This window comes from Sorex araneus, chromosome 1 (genome assembly GCF_027595985.1).
Source record: "Sorex araneus isolate mSorAra2 chromosome 1, mSorAra2.pri, whole genome shotgun sequence".
Classification (NCBI taxonomy): domain Eukaryota; kingdom Metazoa; phylum Chordata; class Mammalia; order Eulipotyphla; family Soricidae; genus Sorex; species Sorex araneus.
In genome coordinates this window covers 276670617-276690548 of record NC_073302.1, presented here as the reverse complement: position 1 = coordinate 276690548, position 19932 = coordinate 276670617, and the positions used below count along the sequence as shown (strand labels likewise).

At 37.0% G+C, this 19932-nt stretch overlaps 1 pseudogene; it reads left to right on the top strand.

Annotated features, from left to right (window-relative positions):
• Positions 1-7659: 7659 nt before the first annotated feature.
• Positions 7660-19932, top strand: part of LOC101548109 (torsin-1A-like) — a 109535-nt pseudogene continuing 97262 nt past the window's right edge.

Sequence of the window (19932 nt, the reverse complement as noted above, 5' to 3'; positions counted from 1 at the left end):
GCCTCTCTTTACTCGTCCTTCCCAATGATGCCACATTGAAGGCTCTTTCAGGGTCAGGGGAATAAGACCCAGGTTTTAACTTGTTTTGACATATAAATACACCATGGGGACCTTGCGAGGCTCTCCCATGTGGGCAGGAAACTCCTGGTAGTTTGCCAGGTTTTCCCTTCTTCAGTCGGCTATAAGAGGGGCCCCACAGAAGACAAGCCAGGCATGAGGGCAAGAGACTCTCAGAGGGAAGGGATGGGCTTCAGCTTCCCTCCCCACCCTGAGAAGAGCTCTTGAGGCCAAAAACCTCCGGAGCCTAGCCACAGCCATGCTCAAGGTCCCTCTCCACATGTTCGGACGAGCTTCACACATGAAGGTACCAGTAGAGGAACCCAGGTGTGTGAGACCTGGGGCTGAGACCTCCAAGCCAGCTCGGATTGGGACTGGGTGTCCTCCGCCAGATTTCCCATTTCCCAGGAGCTAGGCGGTTACACCCAGGGACTGTCCCCAGCGCCATGTAATTCCATCAATGACCAGCATCCAGAGACTTGAAAGCAAGCTCCCAGAAGAGAGCGAAGCAGAGAGTCTCTTTCCCGCGTGCCTGGCTGTCTTCCCCAGTGCACCTCTGAGGGAATGGGCTCCAACATTTGAGGTTAAAAAGGGTTATATATCTTCACTTTATAATTAAATTATTTTCAAAATTCACAGAAAGGCATTTTTTTTCTGTTCACCCTATTCATTTTTTTCAAAGATATTTCTGTTTATTCAGTTATGTCACTTTGTTTTGTCTTGGGGGACTACAAAACTGTACCCAGAAGTGCTTCATTTTTAAGATATTAGGGATTACATTTGGGATCTTATGTATGCAAGATGGGAGTTCTAGATTTCTTTGAGATATCCCTATAATATTGCTTTACAATTATTTTCATGACTAATTGAAGTAATACTTCAAAACTAGACTTGACCTTAAGGGTAAATTATCCCGTTTGGTTTGTTTATTCTAGTTCTAGCCCAAATCTTAAACTTTTTCCACTTGTGACCTTTTTTCCACCCAGGGATTTACTATATTATCCAAGACATAGAGTGAGCACACAAGTAAGATACTTACTGATAATGAATGATAAATAAATTTACTTTGAAGCAAAAGTTTTGTGACCCCTGTGTGCATTTACTTGATCTAACTGACACAGAGTTTAAGAAACTTTAGTCTAGATTGCAAAATTGCCTTTCAGATGGAATTGTGTATCAAAGAGAAAACATATATATATGTGAAATGTTTCGTTCAAAATTGAAGCATGAAGAATTTCTTCAGAAATTTTTCACATTTTGGTTTTGTTATAGTCATCATATAAATAATTGTTACTGTTTTATTGCATATTCTCTGGGATAGAGAATACAGAACATCTTCAATGTTCTATAAATTTATCAGATGATGGTCAATTTAATCAAATATTACTTGAGATTTGAGATAAATGATGCTTTCCCTTGAAAATATAAGTATTTGGGAGTGAGTCACCCAAGCTGGGTTCAAAGACCGAGGGTAACACTCTGGGTGATTCTCTGCCCTCTGAAGTTGTGGTGTTACAAGGACCCTACAATACTTGGTGAATGGTCCAGGCCACACCAGCAATATTCACTGGCACAAACTGAAGTCAGGGCTAACTCAGGTTGTTAGCCATAACCCCTCTAATATTTTCCTGGTTCAAAGATAAACATTATTTAAAAGAGTATTGTGCTTGAGGTAAACTATGAGATCTATCACAAATGGCAGAACAGAATGATTTTGTTTGTTGCAATTTCTTCAAGACATGATGCTGCTCCATTCTATGCTAAAAAAAAAAACACAAAGGATTTAAAAAAAAAAACTGCATTGTGATATAATAAAACATTGTCTTTAGAAAAAAAGTCCTTAAAAAAAAGAGTTAAAATTCAAATCCCCAAGCTAATTGTCATTTTTCATGTGAACATTTTTTTCCATTAACCCCAGCATCTCAATGACTTAGGTTAACAGCATGCAAGAAAAGGAAAGGGCAAAATATTACCTCCCAGTATGCAAGGTCATTAAGTTGGACACTAATCCTTGAATTAGAACATTAAGATTTTCATTTGCTCCTTTTGCAAGGCATAATCCTTCCCAGTTTTGCATCCACGTAGCTAAAGAGCCTTCAAAGCAACAGATACTTTGCTGATTGTACAAAACATGACATTTTTGGCTAGTAGGACAGAGTTAATCAGATTGAGCAATACCGTCTAGATAACATATTCACTGACACTTATTCCCATGATCTGCAAAGTTCTATTCACAAAATTAATAAGGCAATTTTTGCAGACTTATTCAGAATTTTAAAAATGAAAGTCATCAGTTCTCACCTGAGCCACATCTCAGCTGCAGTTGCCTTATTTTATTTTTCTTTATTTTCCAAATTATTTCTGAAAGCAAACTATCATATCACTTACTTTAAGTCAGTATTATACTAAATTGGCAAATAAAAAACGTTCAGTCCAATAATCATCACTATGAAGGCTAAAATAGTTTCATTCAGCAAAACCCAAATCTATCTTACTGTAATTAAGTAGAGCTGCTTTGGCTCTCATTTTAATAAGAAATCATTTTTCAAAAAATAATGACCTTTTAAAAAGAATACAAGTGATTAGGTCACCTGCCAGCAGTCTTCTCTCATGCTACCTAATTATCATTCATTTAAGCGATATTCATATCTTATATTTCCAAGATTTGGATCATTAATTTTTCTCCCTTAAGCCTACATTGCATATTTTCTCCATCATTTTTGGCCTTCAGATTTCTGCAAAAGTAAAGATCTAGTCAAATATTTCATAATATATTTCCATTTTTTGGAACCAGTTTTCTGGTTCTAGTATTCAAAGTGAAAACAAAAATCTCTATCAACTTTATTATAGTAGTTTTTAATAAATATGCAAATTCTTTCTGTTAACTATTGTTATGTTCGGTGAACAAGTAGAACACTTTCTGCCAACAGATGCTATTGTATATAGAAATTTCTCGACAAATATTAAATTTGCAAAAAACAGAGAATACTCTTAAAAGAGTAACTTTCTTCTCCCACTTTCTCTACATTGTGCTACCACAGAGTTAGTTCATTCATAAATTTATCCTTTTATTTCACATATCTTACCTATTTTTCATTGTGAATTTTCTGGATTATACTGATAGTTTTTTGTTTGTATAATATTGAATGCTTCTATACATGTCTTTATCATCTTTCATCTGACTATACCAATACATCGGCATGAAGGCCGGAGTGAAAGTAAAAAGAAAAGATGCTCATTTTGCATATGGTTGAGTCCAGTTTGATCCCTGAAACTCCAGAAGTGCCCATGAGAAATACCAGAGTGACCTCTGAACACAGAGCCAGGAGCAAGCCAGAACCTGCTGTGCCTCCCCAAAAATCATTCAAATGAAGCACAGACTTTTCTTTCCTATCCAAATATCCAAGTCTCCGAATTAGTAAATAAAACCGCTCAAATATTATTAATGACTTTTCACACTTTTGACATCCTAATGCTTTGCTTTTTTGCTTAATGATTTCACCTGGAAATCATATCGCTGGAGTGATAGCAGAGGGATAGAGCGTTTGCCTTGCACGCAGCCGACTTTGGTTCGATTCCTCCGCCCCTCACGGAGAGCCGAGAGTATCTTGCCCACACGGCAGAGTCTGGCAAGCTACCTGTGGCGTATTCAATATGTCAAAAACAGTAACAATAAATCTCACAATGGAGATGTTACTGGTGCCCACTCAAGCAAATCGATGCAAAGGGATGACAGTGACAGTGACAGATTTCACCTTGTACTTTTTTCTGCCTTTTCAGAGAGACAGGTGAATTATTCCGCCCTACAAATCCAAAGCTATATTTTCTATTAAATCTGAGAATATTTAAATAATATTGTTTTCCCTCACAAGTTGTTCCCTTCATCAATTTAAAATTCATTCATCTTTCACACTTCAGATGTCATGAGATCAAAATTAATGTGGTATATTCGTCGAAAAATTTACTTATCTTTTTGTACCTATCAAAGAAATAACTTCTGCCAGCAATGACCCACAGAGAGTTAAGATAATAATGTTATTTTTTGATTAATTAATTAATTAATATTTAGCCACAGTCAGTTGCCCTCGGGGTTTACTCCTGGCTCTGTTTTCAGTGATTGCTTCTGAGCAGACTCAAGGGGCAGTTTGGGATGTCAGGAATCAAACTTTGCATGCATAAGGCAAGTGCCTACTCACTACACATCTCTCCTGACTCCAGATACTAACTTTGTTGTTCATCACTGTTATTTAATGATTTTCAACCCTGTGATACAAAACTGATTGTGGTCTAGTGGTCTAGTACAAAGATCACTTTGTTAAAATCTCAAGGCTTTTTTCTATGTCTCTGTCTATAGCCCTAATTAATCAGTTTAATATACCAAATAAAGCACTCAGATAATATCCTGAGCCTCTCTACTGTTTTTTATAGTATATTCGGAATAACTTCTTAAAATCTTTCATATTGTTATCTTTAACTGCCTTTTTCTTTTTGAGACATTTAAAAACGATATTTTTTTAATTTGTAAATAGTTTTAATTGTAATGTTACCTTATAAATTAGATGCTATCATTTGAAAATAGCTCTTGAATTTGCACCCTGTGTGACTGGGTTCAAATCAGCTCTCTCCAATCAAACGTCTAGTAAAGACATATATAATAACACCATAAACTCAAAGAAACAAGGCAGTCACAAAAGTGAAAACAGTTAGATGTAGCAGAGAATGAACAAAAGACAGAAGACTGTGGAAGCATTAACACTTTTTTTCTTGCTACTTATTTTTGAGCCACACTCCATAGTGTAAAGGGCCTGATTCTATCTGTTGTGTAGGGGATCTAACACGTGCCCCCTATAGGTAAAACAGGCAATTCAGCACACTGAGTTATCTGTGGCTTGAGGGTTCAATATTTGGAAATAAAGTAAATTCTGGGTCACTTTTACACTCTGGAGAAGTCACTTTCTTTCTTTCTTTCTTTCTTTCTTTCTTTCTTTCTTTCTTTCTTTCTTTCTTTCTTTCTTTCTTTCTTTCTTTCTTTCTTCCTTCCTTCCTTCCTTCCTTCCTTCCTTCCTTCCTTCCTTCCTTCCTTCCTTCCTTCCTTCCTTCCTTCCTTCCTTCCTTCCTTTCTTTCTTTCTTTCTTTCTTTCTTTCTTTCTTTCTTTCTTTCTTTCTTTCTTTCTTTCTTTTTGGGTCACATCCAGCAATACACAGGAATTACTCCTGGTAGTAATCAGGGGACTATACGGGATGCTGGGAACTGAACCCAGGTTGACGGCATGCAAAGCAAATGCCCTAGCAGCTATGCTATCACTTCAGTCTCCCCACATTCTTTCTTTAACACATATCACTCTCTCTTTATCTCCCCTAATATTTTCTAAGTGAACCTATCTAAATAAAATATTTCCATTCACCAAACCCCCACCCTGCCTCAAAACTAAAAACAAAAACACAAAAAAAGCTTCTCAGTTATTAATCAAAATTATTGTTTGTTTTTTACAAATATTAAGGAAAAGCTACTGTTTGAATGCCAAGTGGTAGACAGAAGTTTGATGATAGTTCACAGATTTCCTAGCCCAAGGAACTGCATAGTATAAATTGGTATAATGAAAAATGTAAAAAGCTAGGAGGGAAAATTCTCAGATATTGTTTGTGATTCATTTTTTGCTCTCGTCCCTTGTGAAAATACGCGTAGATGCAAAGTAGATATCACGAATATACTTCTTACTTTTCTGATTTTTCTTCTTTTTCTTTTAGTTTGTATATTTCCCAATGATCTAATTTTCCATTTTATGATACTGCTTCAGCCGTGTCCACCTTGATTTTGATTGTTCATTTTACTTTTAATGTGAGTTATTAGACATTTCAATTTATAAACTACCATAGTATTCTTTTAAAATCGCTATTGTTCTGATGCAATTTTAAATCTTACTATATAGTTCATACATATAGCAACAATATTAAATTTTATTAAATTAAATTATTAAATCAAATTATTAAAATGTTATTAAAATAATCCGTGTTTGCTAGATTTCAGAATCTAGACACTTTGGTTCCAAGTCAATTGCTTTTTATATTTGTAAATTTTAATATGCTTATTACTTTAGGTGATCATTGAAATAGTTTATGTGAATTTATAGAGTATGTCGATAATATTATCTTTAATAAAATATCAGAAAGGTAATTCAATTTGTGATAACCTCAGTACAAAAGTTAGTTTGCAGAATTGCTAGGAACTTTATCTTTTGCTCTTGACAATAATTTGGCTTGTTAAAATGATAATTGAGGGTTTAAATTGCTGACCTTTGCAACTTCTCAATAGTTTCTAAATTATTTTCATCTTCTATGAACCAAGATTTCCAAAAGTTTTATAAAAGTTCAGTATTTGAACAGCAGCTATGTTCTGCTTGTGTAACCTAGGAACCTGGAAATGCATCAACAGGAAAAGTGTTGTAAAATGTCAGCCTCATTTCACTCCGGGAACTTAGCTTTTCAAGTCTGGCTGCTTGGGCTTCCATGAAATCCAATTTTCCTTTCTCTGGCATTCTAAACTATTAAAAACTATGATAGCCTCAGACGGTTCTCAGATATATGCTAGAATGTTCAATATTCTCTACGTGCTGTCTGCCAGAAAATGTCTAGATGGAAAAGCTGAGAAAAGTTCTGCATTGGCCATAAAGCTTTTCTAAGTCTCCCTGAGACTTTATTCTCCAATCCTGTGGAGCATGGCAACAGGCACCAGAGCTGATAGGATCTGACCCCGCAGAGCAAATAAGACCTGTTCCTGCATAGTGACCCAGTAGAGAGTGTCTGGCTGCATTTTACAAGCACCAGGTACCCGGCCTTGAGTCTCACCCAGCCCCCAAGAACTGCCACCTAAATGCAGAATCTAGCCTTAAATAGGATTGGACCGGGGCAAAGCAGAGTTGGAAAGGGGATAAGTTAGTGATGCTAAACTTTATGTGATTGGACCATCCTCTTAAGCTGGGACCCTCTAGAAAACATGTGTGTATTTGGGAATAAAGTGAACGGCCTTCAGCTGTCTCCCGGGGTGGTTTCTCTGGGCACCCATCATCCTTCGCAATGTGTCTGGGCACGCTGAGGAAAAACTCTTCCCCCAACACAATCCCAGCTACCTTCACAGCTTCCGAATGCTTTCCAAATGTAACTTTGAGAGGCTGGTGGGGGAGGAAGCAAATGCTTCCTGGTGGTGCTAAGGGGCCTGAAAGCATATTGCTCAGGGCTCCTGAGGATCGTCTGGTGCCAGCGACTGAGCTCAAGTTGAACCTCCTGCGGACCACAAGCACCATCCCTGCTCCCCAGGCCCACAGACCCATATTCCTAACGAATTATATGAGCCTTTGGTGGAAACTTTAATCTACTGCAAAACTAGACTGTTGTCTCAGAGAAAAGAAAAGGTGATTATATTTTTATTAGCAGAAAGTGGATTTCAAGTTTATGCCAATGCATAGTAAATTGGTGAATTTTCAGGTGGGAAGTTTCTCCCAAGTGGTATATATGTGGCTTGAGGGCCTCTCCTTGCTGTTCTTAACCTGCAGGACAGAGTATTGTGAGGGACCAAGGGTGCAGTGCTTTGATGGTTAAGACGTAATGGGTGACTATCCATCCAATGTGATGCTTAGGGATCTTCAGGACCTACCAGGCAGTACTGAGTCGAGGGAGATGGACTCCAAGATCATGCTCAACAGTCATGGTAGAACTAACTGGGAATCGATCTAGGCATTCGGCACATGCCTTATCCTGTACTATGGCTACAGTCAAGATAAATTATTTAAATTATTGTATTATACTACCCTTCTTATTATAAAATATGTACATTAGATTAATAGCTAGTTTTACTCTCTTTATTTTCCTAATATTAAAATGTGCAAATATATATATATATATATATATACATATTGATTTTGGGTCACACCCAGCAATGCTCAGGGGTTACTATTGGCTCTTCACTCAGGAATCACTCCTGGCGGTTCTCGGGGGACTATATAGGGTGCTAGGCATCGAACCTGGGTCAGCCATGTGCAAGGCAAATGCCCTAAACACTGTGCTATTGCTCCAGCCCCAAAATGTGCAAATATTTTGATACAAAAGAATATGTATTTTTTAAATTATAAAATGGTAATATGTTGAGGGGACTTTGTGAGAATGATAAACCTTTCTTTCAAAGTTATCTTTATTTAATTTTATGTAAATAGAATCACTCTATCACTGTCATCCCATTGGTCATCTATTTGCTCAAGCGGGCACCAGTAACATCTCCATTCATCCTAGCCCTGAGATTTTAGCAGCCTCTCTTTACTCGTTCTTCCCAGCAGTGCCACATTGGAGGCTCCTTCAGGGTAATGGGAATGAGACCCATCATTGTTACTGTATTTGGCATATCAAATATGCCATGGAGAACTTGCCAGGCTCTGCCTTGCAGGTAGGATGTTCTTAGTACCTTGCCAGTTTCTCCAAGGGAGAGAACTAGGCTACAATAGGTGGCATGGCCACAAATGCGGCTGTGTATTTCTGGGAGCTTTGTTCTATAGTCTCTGGATTTTGGCCATTAATGCGATTACACTGAGCCAGGGCAGTTTGTGGGTGTGGCTGCCAAGCTACAATAAAATGGGGGATCTGGGTGGAGGAGGCCCAGTCCCAATCTGAGCAGTCTTGGAGATCTCAGCCTCAGGTCCCACACACTTGGGTTCCTCTATAAATAGAATAATACACCAATATTTAAAGCAAAATGTTTCTCATAATACTTATAATGATACTGTTTTTAAAAATATTGAAAAATATATTTTTAAAGTGATGGGTAGAAGACCATTTATATTTATCAAAAGGTCATGAGACACATACATATTTTTTACATTATTTTTAGAAGGAAGTATGCTATATACTGTTATTTAATTTTATAAAGAAGAAAGTGAAGATGTAGAAAGTTTAATAGTTAAACATTCTCCAAGAAGGCATAAAAGGCAAACATTATAGTTCAATAGACAGCAAGACCTAGACATACATTAAAATACTATGTCTTAGAAATGCATAAATCAATATGTGAACACACATTTGCTTCTCCTGGAAGGGAGCATAAAATGAAATCCCCATAACCATGCCACTGGACTCTGCGCCAGGCTGTTTTCAGTCTGGGAGCCCCAGAGGGTGGCAGGTGAGAGCGGTCCCCATCTCAATGGACCCAGCCCCGGCAGCTGATCTTCACTATCCAACTGCTGCCATGCTCCAGGCCACTTTCCACACGCTTGGGCCACGCCTCACACATGAGTGAACTTATTCCTGGGCCGCACTTATGCGACACATCATCATAAAAGGAAATATATATACATGTATATGTACATATATATGTATATATGCCTCTTGGAGAGCCTGGCAAGCTCCTGAGAATATCCCGCCTACACAGCAGAGCCTGGCAAGCTCTCCATGGCATATTTGATATGCCAAATATAGTAACAGTAATGATAACAGGTCTCATTCCCCTGACCCTGAAAGAAGCCTCCAATCATTGGGAAAGAGGAGAAAGGAGAGGCTGCTAAAATCTCAGGGCTGGGACAAATGGAGACATTACTGTTGCCCTCTTGAGTAAATCCATGAACAACAGGATGACAGTGATATAGTGATACATTTGTCCATACATATATGTATGTATAGAGAGAGAGAGACCGTTGTAAAATATTGGATGACAAGTATAACATATATACATAAAACCTTCTGGGTTTTATGAAAATACAAATTTTGGCAAAATATATTTAAAAGTTTTGCAATTACAGGAAAAATTTTACTGTAAATATATTTTCATGGTATAGGACAATTAATACAAAGGATATGGGTTTAATCCATCGTACCCTGAGCACTGCCAGCAGTGATCCCTGAACACAGCCAGGAGCAAGATCTTAAGCACAATTTACAACTGGTCGTGGCCCAAAACCAAAACCAAACAAAAAATTGCTTGGGGGCAGTGTGGGGGGGGCTGGTGCGGAGTGGGTCTAGGCTGTTCATTCACTCACTTAGACATAGTTCGCTAAAGAGTTTAATCCCTGACATCACACAGCACCCTGAACCATGCCGAGTGTGGCTGAGTAGTAGCACATGATGACAGGACCAAGCACTGAACCGAAACACCTATATAGCCTGGAGCACCCATGGACCCCCACAAAACTCTTGGGAAACCCTAAAATATATGACACCCAAATTGATCATCATCATAAATTCATAAACAGTAACAACTCTGCAATTACTCATTTTAAAAGATTTTTGATTAATTTAATTTTTTATGTCTGAGCATATTTTTTTTCTAATTTATTTTTTTTTGAATCACCATGTGGAAAGTTACAAAGCTTTCAGGCTTAAGTCTCAGTTACATAATGCTCAACACCCATCCCTTCACCAGTGCATATATTCCATCACCAAGAACCACGGTAAACCTCCTCTCCACCCCCCGCCCCCCAGCCTCCCACCCTGCCTGTGTAGCTGATAAATTTCACTTTACTTTCTCTTTACTTTGATTACATACAAACAAAAAACTCACTATTATTGTTTGGAGTCCCCCCCCCCAAAGTCGGACCTGCTGGAAAGGAAGCATTTGATCATTTGTGTGGAAGTCGATGTGGAGGTCTCGTTCTGTTCAGCAGGGAGAACCCTTCGTGGGTCTGAGAGGGGGACACAGCTGAATGAACAGACGCAGAGCCCGGAGGAGGGAGAAAAAGTCATTTATTCTATGGCAGTTACAGTATTTTATACCTCCCTGCTGTGAGGAGTTGGTATGGTATGCACGCTGGGACCCCCAATAGAAATGCAGGGTGTGACAGAGACTAGCACACATCCAAAAGAACAAAAGCAACCGCTGTTGGAGAGGATGTGGGGAGAAAGGGACCCTTCTTCACTGCTGGTGGGAATGCCGACTGGTTCAGCCCTTCTGGAAAACAATTTGGACGACTCTCAAAAAATTAGATATTGAATTCCCATTTGACCCAGCAATACCACTGCTGGGAATATATCCCAGAGAGGCAAAAAAGTACAATCGAAACAACATCTGCACATGTATGTTCATCGCAGCACTGTTTACAATAGCCAGAATCTGGAAAAAACCCGAATGCCCCAGAACGGATGACTGGTTGAGGAAACTTTGGTACATCTATACAATGGAATACTATGCAGCTGTTAGAAAAAAGGAGGTCAAGAATTTTGTAGTCAAGTGGATGGGCATGAAAAGTTTCATGCTGAGTGAAATGAGTCAGAAAGAGAGAGACAGACATAGAAAGATTGCACTCATCTATGGTATATAGAATAACAGAGTGGGAGACTAACACCCAAGAACTGTAGAAATAAGTACCAGGAGGTTGACTCCATGGCTTCGAGGCTGGCCTCACGTTCCGGGGAAAGGTCAACTCAGAGAAGCGATCACCAACTACATTGTAGTCGAAGGCCATGTGGGGGAAGGGAGTTGCAGGCTGAATGAGGGCTAGAGACTGAGCACAGCGGCCACTCAACACCTTTATTGCAAACCACAACAGCTAATTAGAGAGAGAAAACAGAAGGGAATGCCTTGCCACAGTGGCAGGGTGGGGTGGGGGGGAGATGGGATTGGGGAGGGTGGGAGGGACACTGGGTTTATGGGTGGTGGAGAATGGGCACTGGTTAAGGGATGGGTTCCCAAACTTTGTATGAGGGAAGTATAAGCACAAAAGTGTATAAATCTGTAACTGTACCCTCACGGTGATTCTCTAATTAAAAATAAATAAATTTAAAAAAAAAAAAAGAAAAGTAAAAAATTATCAGATGGAAAGCAAAAAAAAATATTTTGGTTATTAAAAAAAAATAAAAAAATAAAATAGTTTTGCTCCAAAAAAAAAAAAAAAAGAAATGCAGGGTGTGGCACGGGCTTTAGCTAGTAATAAACAAATGCTGATAGGATAACATCAGTAAGATTAGGAGTGGCAACCTTTGCTAGGTGTGGCTCCCTACACATTTGTTTTCTATTGCATTGAGAATGAAGAGATATGAGGTTGTGTGGCCACAGTAGTGTCTCGAGGTTCTAGATTTCTGTATTTTAGTATTTTAGTGATTAAGTCCAGAGGGCTTTCTGCCAGAGGTTGCATCATTGCTAGCTCGTACCTCTCTGTTACTTTATATTCCACATATGAGTGCAATCTTTCTGTGTCTGTCTCTTTCTTTCTGATTCATTTCACTCAACATGATACTTTCCATGTTGATCCACTTATATGCAAATTTCATGACTTCATGCTTTCTAACAGCTGCATAGTATTCCATTGTGTAGATGTACCAAAGTTTTCTTAGCCAGTCATCTGTTCTCGGGCATTCGGGTTTTTTCCAGCACAGTTCTGGCTATTGTAAACTGTGCTGCGATGAACATACAGATGTCATTTTGACTATACTTTTTTGCTTCTCCGGGGTATATTCCCAGAAGTGGTATTGCTGGGTCAAATGGGAGCTCAATTTCTAATTTTTTGAGAATCCACCATATTGTTTTCCAAAAGGGCTGAACCAGTCGATATTCCCACCAGCAGTACAGAAGGGTTCCTTTCTCCTCACATCCATGCCAACAGCGGTTGTTTTTGTTCTTTTGGATGTGAACCAGTCTCTGTGGTGTAAGGTTGTTTTGATCTGCATCTCCCTGATGATTAGTGATGAAGAAGATTTTTTCATGTGCCTTTTAGCCATTCGTATTTCTTCCTTGAGAAATTTTCTGTTAATTTCTTTGCCCCCTTTTTGATGGGGTTGGATGTTTTCTTTTTGTAGAGGTCAACCAGTGCTTTGTATACCCTTGATACCAACCCCTTATTGGATGGGTATTGGGTGAATATCTTTTCCCATTCTATGGATTGCCTTTGTATTCTAGTCACTGTATCTTTTGCAGTGAAGAAACTTCTTAGTTTAATATAGTCCCATTTGTTTATCTCTGTTTCCATTTGGTTGGTCAGTGGCATGTCATCTTTGAAGATACTTTTATCTTCATTTTTTAATATTCTGTGTTTCTTCTGGAACAATATAAAGAACTGTAAGGATTGTGATATAATAGCTGACACTATGGTTAAAATAAATTATTTTGAGATTATATATTTTTAAATGTACAAATATTCTTGTTATATACTTAAAATAATGTATTTTAAATGTAGAATGACTTTTTTATATGTTAGCATCTTATTGTTAATATTATAAACAATATTTAACATAATTACTGTCAATATTTCAAAACCAATACCACTTAAAGCTTATTTTCTGCTAATAAACTATGCTTTTGAATGTATCAGAGAGATAATTCTCTTGTACTAATTGTGTAGCTTGTATATTTTGGAAAAAGCTATAATTTTTTAATTTTCCAAAATAAAATTTTAATCACAAGATTTTTGAGAAATATCAATATTTATCTTTATTTCCAATTTGCCTCTTTACATAATATAAAAATGTTTATTAAATGATAGTTCTTTAGTTCATCTTTAAAATTTCAGGAGATCTATTAATTGGAAATGAGCTGAGCTGCCAAGTATCAAAATAGCCAATTAAGGAAGCAGTTAAAACTGAAAAAATTAAACTTTCTTCACCTTCAGTGATGGTTAAAAACCCAAAATTAGAGAAAACCATTCAAGGTTTTACCTGTCTGTGTGATTCACAATTTGCATATATAATACTAGAAAAGTCCTTGGGAAATTCACTAGTCAAACTTTAATTTTACTATCATAGTGCTAGAAAAAAATGCTTCATTGGAGTCAAGTTTATTTCTTCTAATAGTTATACAATGCCCATGCTCACCCACAAAAATAAAACACCCAAACCGAGAAAGTCCTGCCTCTCCCATTTATATTTATCTATGAAACTTCACGGAAGAGGGATCACGGGGATAAGCCCCAATGTCGGGGTGTCTCTCACTGCAGAGAAAACACTTTTGATTCATCTTTGTTGTCCTTGGGAATCCAGGAATTAAAACACTAAACACTTTAATTTGGTTTCTTTTTTTAGATGTAAATTAAAAATTTTTTTTAAAACTTTTTATTAAATCACCATGTGGAAAGTTACAAAGTTCTCAGGTTTATATGTCAGTTATACGATATTCAAACACCCATCCCTTCACCAGTGCCCATATTCCACCACCAGAAACCCCAGTATACCCCCCGCCCCCACCCCCTACCCCCTACTGTATAACTAATGAATTTCACTTCATTTTTTCTTTACCTTGATTACATTCCATAATTCAACACAAAACTCACTATAGTTGTTGGAGTTTCCAACCAAGAGAGACAAACCTACTACATTTGATAATTAGTTTTTCATTGCTGGAAATGAAGAGATATGTAGCCCCACTGCTACAAGTACATAACTCTCTCTCTCTCTTTTTTTTTTCCTTTTTCCTTTTCCCTTTTTTTTTTTCTTTTTCCCCCTCATCCTCCTTCCCGCGCCTCATAGTACGGTGTATGCCACGCCGCAACGGCCAGCGTGGGGCTTTTACTTAGTTCACAGTCCAGAGAGGTGGCTGCTACATTAAAAACCTTCAATATTTCAACAAAAACTTACTGTTATTATTTGGAGTTTCCCCCCCAAGTCAGACCTGTTCAAAAGGAACCGTTTCACATTGCTGACAATTATAAATGTTAAGTCGCGCAGACACTGCCTCGTTCGTGTGGTTTTGGATTTCTGTATAAAGTCCAGGGAAAATTCTGCCAGAAATTACATAGCCCAACTCACAGTTCCAGTGCATTGCTGTAAGAAGTCTCTGAATTCAAAGTCTTTAGGCGCAGAGGGTCCAATTCTCGCTCAGTGGCTCCGGATTTATCTGGGCCGAGGGCGTGCCGGTTACGCCCCCTCCCCATGAGTTCCTGGGAGCCCCCAAAAGTAAAAACCGAATACCTGTGGGTTTGGAGTCACAGAAGATGGTGCCTGCCACGTGGGTGCCGCCAGGCCGCCGCTTTCCTTGCAGGAAGGCAGGGTGGGGAGGAAAAAAAATCCACCCCCGGCAGCACAGAGTTGTAGCCCAGTTCGCAGTCCCAATGCATCGCTATCGGATGCTGCGCTGGATGCCCGGATGTGTTACATCTCTGGAGTCAAAGTCTTTAGGCGCAGAGGGTCCCTAAACACTTTAATTTGAGGACTGATCATATCTTAGCATTTTTTTTCAATAAACTTACCTTACTATACTATTTTTTTATCACATCGTGCTTTTTAAAATTTATTTTCAATTACTATGCTTTCATTTGTCTATGATAGCCCTTTCTTTGAACTATGAGATACTTGAAATGCATTCTTTAATTTTTAGAGGGATGCTGAAGATACATATTTATCTTAATTAATTTCATTTGAATTCTAGTTAGAGTGCACTTGGGGGTGGGGCACTGGCAATACTCAGGGGTTACTCCTTGTTCAGGGGGACATATGCTAAATATGTAATGTCAGAAATCAAACTGGGTTTGGTCAGTCACATGCAAAGTAAGTGTCTCATCCCCTGTACTATCTTTCTGATCCCTAAACTACATAACTAACTTACATTTCATTATTATTTCAAACAATGCAATGTACTTTTTTCTGAGAAGTACCTTTAGGAAATTGAATAGAACACTTGTAGCATAGTTGAGTGAATACTTGAGAAATATATGTTAGAATATGACTAATGTTGTTATAGTTACTTATGCCCATATGCTTATTTCTTTATATTATTTTAATATCTCTCTTTATTTTATTATCTCTCCCTAAATTATATACATATACGTATGTATATATATATATGTATATATATATACGCACACAGGTGGTAAGTATAGCCAAGCATAATTATTTAATGTAACCATGTCTTAGAATTTCAATTTTGAGAACTCTGCCTCTGATTCTGTTGTTTTTCTTGCCAAGAGATTGCTTTCTTACTATTTTGTAATTCACAAGTTAAAATGAGAATTTCTGCCTAAAAGTGTAGAACTTGAGGTAAAAATGGTGTAGACTAGAATTGGGCATGCACTCCTCTCTGAAACTTAGGAGTATAGTCCATAAATACTTGAAAGTTCTGGGTTAATCCTGGAGAGAACACGCAGGAGTAAGGTGTGTGTCTACGATGCAGCCATCCCTGGTTCAATCTCCAGCACGACAGGTCCTCTCAGCACCAGCCAGTGTCTTCAACTCTTTCCCGACTCTTCAGATCAAAACCAAAAGAAACCCCAACACACATCTGGGTGAGATCCAAACCCACCCCACCCTCAATAAGAAAATTTTGAATTGTGATTGTGTTTTTACCATTCTTATAGTCATTGTCGATACTTCATAGACTTTCAGATTTTTTTCCTAGCAATAAACCGATTGTTTCTGTACTTGTAGTGAGATCAGACAGGTCAGAGTTTCTTTTCTGTGTTCTTGCTTCCAAATGAGTTCCCTGCCTGTTATACATAAGCTCATTTCTAGAAAGAACCTATCTTTGAAAGTTGAGTATGAGTGTGGGTGATTTGGAAGAAGATTTATGAGATAGGCAAAGGAGTTGTCTAAACTCTTGTAGTTGCCCAGTTTTCAAGCATGTCCTGTGTTTCTAGGACCCGTTGATCATGTTTCTTATACCACAACTTGTGTCTTTATTCAAGCAAAGAAAACAAAAGTCTATCCGGTAGACTTGGTCAGAAGCATTTTGGTGAATGCCTAGCTGTGACAGACCTCTACTGCATTGTGAGTCACTCTACTGCTATGGAGTCACCCTACATTAATCTGGAATTTTTATCGAGACAAACATTTTTCCTTTATAGAAGATGGATATGTTTTGGATTGCTACAATGTCCATGATGAGAACATGAATGATTTTTTTTTGCTGTCACTGCGCATCCATTATTCTTTTCTATTTCTTCTTAAGGGAAAATTTGCTTTTAAATTTTGTATGGGAATATTTTACAGACAATAATACAATCATGGGTTCAAGAGACAGGTATGATTCTCCTTTTCATTCTGGTGTCTTAAGAAAAAACTAATGAAGGACAAAGCAGCAAATGATTAAGAATTTTTTCTTGTTTGACATTAACAGACTATTTTCACAGTAAAATATAAGTTTATTTTAGTATCTATTATGTTAAATGATTTTGTATATAAAGAAATTTATGTTTACCCTAAAGGAAATAATTTGTTACTAATTAGAGGATGCACATTTTTCTTAAAACTATTAATATACATAATGTGATAAAATAAAACAATTCATTCATTAATAGCACCATTATAATTAAAGCAAAAGACTTTATTCTATTTTATATACCAGAATAGAGTAAATTAATATTGAAGGTGAAACTTTTTTTTTTTTTTTTTTTTTTTTGCTTTTTGGGTCACACCTGGCGATGCACAAGGGTCACTCCTGGCTCTGCACTCAGGAATTACCCCTGGCGGTGCTCAGGGGACCATATGGGATGCTGGGAATCGAACCCGGGTCGGCCGCGTGCAAGGCAAACGCCCTACCCGCTGTGCTATCACTCCAGCCCCCCAAGGTGAAACTATTTTATATGCATTCAATATTCCAAGTCTATAAATAAAAATAAATCAATATGACATTTTTTCTTTCATAAAATGCAAATATTCGATAATGTTTTACAATTTTCAGCAATTATTGACTTGTGATTATTTATATCAAGCTTCCCCATGCATAATAAAAAGGTGCATTCAGGAAACATAAATACATGTGGTTTATTAAATGCATACTATGCAAATCTAGTCTCCAGAGAGTGGCAATGGAATATAGATGGTTCTATAAAAATTAAGTTTTTGGCATAAATTATATGATAATAGTTTTTGATAGGTATAAAAACTTGGGAAGAGATATAAACGAGAATAAATATAGGCTCCCACAGTTTTGGAGATCAGCAAGTTTCCACAACTTTGTGTCTAAAAGCTGGAGAATCAGGAAAGTTAAGTTGAAATTCACTTTGCGTCTCAAAACCTGAGACTAGAGAACTTGTGGTAAAAAAGTTGATAAGAGTGATTCTAACACCCAAGAAGCAGGAACACAGCTGCACATATAAAGATGATGGATGTCTTAGCTAAAGTACAGTGAATGAGTTTTCCCGTTCACTCACTTTTTCATTTTATTTAGGGCCTCAAAGATCCAATGCACAGTGAGGTGTTCTCCATGCAGTGCATTGTGCCTATTTTAACCTCTTTTATACACTTCTTCACAGACACAGCGAAAAATGATGTCCTTCATATGTCCAGAACTCCCTTAGCACAGAACAGCTGATGCATAAAATTAGCCATGATATTTTCTTTCTAATCGATGCCCAAAATAGAATTAGCAAAAATTAAAATATGGACTGAATTATCTATCCTTAATTAGTTTGACACTTAGATAACAAGTATAATTTGTGGCTTAAAGGAAATCGAATACAAATAGAGAACATTTAATTAAATTATTCAGGTCATATCTATTGGCATACTGCTTTTTATTGAGAATAAATAGGAATATAAGTAAAAAAGAAAGTTAATAGATAAAATATGAATGATGAGTATTTGTGGCACTTTTCTGGTAAAATTGTTAAATTGTTTGCTCAACAGGTTAGGTTTGAATGATTAAAGTTGTTTTATATGCAATTAAGTTACATTTCAATATTTAATTTAATAGTAAATTACATTTAATGAAGAACTATTTGAGGTGATGTAACATTTTCCTACAATCTTAGTCCCAAGATTCTTGAATAATACTTTAAAAAAAATTGAACCTATATTTCTGCATGAATAGGTTTGTGATTTCCAATTTCTCATGGTTGTCAACATTTTCCAAAGTTTCTTCCACATTCTCTGCTTCCATAAATTACCTATAAAACCACCTAAAAATAAATTTTTTAGAACACATATGAAATAAAATGTAAAATACATGTTTCTCTTAATAAACTGCATTTACATAAACTAAGAATAATTTGAGATTTATAGACCATAAGTTTTAGATCTATGGAATATTTTAATAAACTTGGAATAATTTTAGACTTATAGAATAAAATAAAGATGCCAAATATTTGTTTCATTTATTAAAAACATAATTGTGGTACAATTTTTAAACCTCATAAACAAATATTGATGTTATTAAAAATGCCTACAGTTACAGTTAAATTTCTTTACACCTATTTAGTTTTTATGTTTCAGAATTTCATCAAAGATCACATTGCAATTTGTAGTCATGTGTTTTTAGTGTACTCTTGAATTTAATCTATGCACACAACTAGCAAAATCTTTGTGGTACTGATTTATCTATCAAAAGGCACTACTAATAATTTATAAAATGTAGAACTCCATACCTTTCTCATAATTTTCATTAAATCTAGACTGGTATCAGGTTATTTTGAGGAAGACAAGGAGTTAACTGCCACTTCCAGTATATATTTAATCAATTGTAAGATTCTCAGTAGGAGATACGGTAGTTGACATTAGCCCAGGTCAGTGAGTTGAAATACTATTTGTCAATGTTTATGCTGTAAATTTCCTTTTTCCTCTTTTCCATAAAACCTGGGCCGGAATATTCTCCATTGCCAACAAAGATAACTGGAGAGTAAAGGATATGTGCAACAATGTGCAAAAGAAATATCAGAGCAGGTGGGAGGGATCTCAGACCTAGATGGCAGCTGAAGAGAATGGGAGGGTAGGAGAGAGTAAGGAGAGAGTGAGTAAGCGCTTTGTTAGTCATAACAACAACAGGAACAGGCGATTCCTTTTATGCTTAGCCATCTTAAATTCTCAGTGAATTGTATAAAAAAACTAACTCAAGAGAGAGTCATATATAGACCAGAAGACTTGAAGTCCCATATAGTAGAGAGAACATAAAGATTTTGGGAGCTTCTTTATTCAATGCTATTGCATATTTTAAAAATCTAGTCTTCCTCCCTATTTCACAATATATTGAGAAGTTCCTTGAAG